Raw genomic sequence first — 1,686 nt, 5'->3', positions numbered from 1 at the left:
TTCCCGACCCAGGGATTGAACCTGGGTCTCCTGCATTGTAGGCAGACGCTTTACCATCTGAGCCACCAGGGAAATCAAATTGGATTTTTAAGAATTATCGGTATGAAAGTTCACAGTTTAATATACTGAATTGGTATGTTTCTTTTTGACTTACTTCACTCCGTATAATACGCTGCAGTTTCATCTGCCTCATTAGAACTGACTCAAATGTGTTCTTTTTAATTAGCTCAGTAATATTCCATTGTGTATATGCACCACAACTGTCTGATCCATTCATCTGCCCATGGACATCTAGGTTGCTTCCATGTCCTAGCTATTGTAAGCAGTCCTGCAATGAACATTGGTGTACACATGTTTCTTCAATTCTGGTTTCCTCAGTGTGTCTGCCCAGCAGTGGGGTTGATGGGTCATTTGGCAGTTCTATTTCCAGTTTTTTAAGGAATCTCCACAGTGTTCTCCATAGTGGCTGTACTAGTTTGCATTCCCACCAACAGTGTAAGAGGGTTCCCTTTTCTCCACACCCTCTCCAGCATTTATTGTTTGTAGACTTTTGGAGAGCAGCCATTCTGACTGGCATGGGATGATACGTCATTGTGGTTTTGGTTTGCATTTCTCTGATAAGGAGTCATGTTGAGCATGGTTTCATGTGTTTGTTAGCCATCTGTATGTCTTCTTTGGAGAAATGTCTGTTTAGTTCTTTGGGCCATTTTTGATTGGGTCATTTATTTTTCTGGTATTGAGCTGCATGAGCAGCGTGTATATTTTTGGGATTAATTCTTTGTCAGTTGCTTCATTTGCTATTATTGTCTCCCATTCTGAAGGCTGTCTTTTCATCTTGCTTATAGTTTCCTTCATTGTGCAGAAGCTTTTAAGTTTAATTAGGTCCCATTTGTTTATTTTTTTTTAATTTTATTTTATTTTTAAACCTGAAACGCTGTATTAGTTTTGCCAAACATCAAAACGAATCCACCTTAGGTATACATGTGCTCCCCATCCTGAACCCTCCTCCTTCCTCCCTCCCCACACCATCCCTCTGGATGTTTGGGGCTGATGCACTGGGACGACCCATTTGTTAATTTTTGCTTTTATTTCCATTACTCTGGGAGGTGGATCATAGAGGATCTTGCTGTGATTTATGTCAGAGAGTGTTCTGCCTATGTTTTCCTCTAGGAGTATTATAGTTTCTGGTCTTACATTTAAATCTTTAGTCCATTTAGAGTTTATTTTTGTGTATGGTGTTAAAAGTGTTCTAGTTTCTCTTTCACAGGTGGTTGACCAGTTTTCCCAGCACCACTTGTTAAAGAGATTGTCTTTTGTCCATTGTATATTTTGGCCTCCTTTGTCAAAGATAAGGTGTCCATAGGTGTGTAGATTCATCTCTGGGCTTCCTATTTTATTCCATTGATCTGTATTCCTGTCTTTTTGCCAGTACCATACTGTCTTGATGACTGTAGCTTTGTAGTATAGTCTGAAATCAGGCAGATTGATTCCTCCATCCATTCTTCTTTCTCAAGATTGCTTTGGTTATTCGAGGTTTTTTGCATTTACATACAAAGTGTGAAATTATTTATTTTAGTTCTGTGAGAAACACCATTGGTAGCTTGATAGGAATTACATTGAATCTATAGATTGCTTTGGGTAGTATACTCATTTTCACTATACTGATTCTTCTGACCCATGAACATG

At 38.8% G+C, this 1,686-nt stretch overlaps 1 non-coding gene across 1 annotated transcript; it reads right to left on the bottom strand.

The window, feature by feature from the left end:
• On the bottom strand, positions 1 to 72 carry TRNAC-ACA. Its single transcript has one exon. It is a non-coding gene; the product is annotated as a tRNA-Cys (tRNA).
• Positions 73 to 1,686: the final 1,614 nt, after the last annotated feature.

The sequence above is a fragment of the Bubalus bubalis genome, chromosome 2 (genome assembly GCF_019923935.1).
Source record: "Bubalus bubalis isolate 160015118507 breed Murrah chromosome 2, NDDB_SH_1, whole genome shotgun sequence".
Taxonomy (NCBI): Eukaryota; Metazoa; Chordata; class Mammalia; order Artiodactyla; family Bovidae; genus Bubalus; species Bubalus bubalis.
Note: the sequence above shows the minus strand (reverse complement) of the source record. Positions and strands in the feature narration are given on the sequence as shown.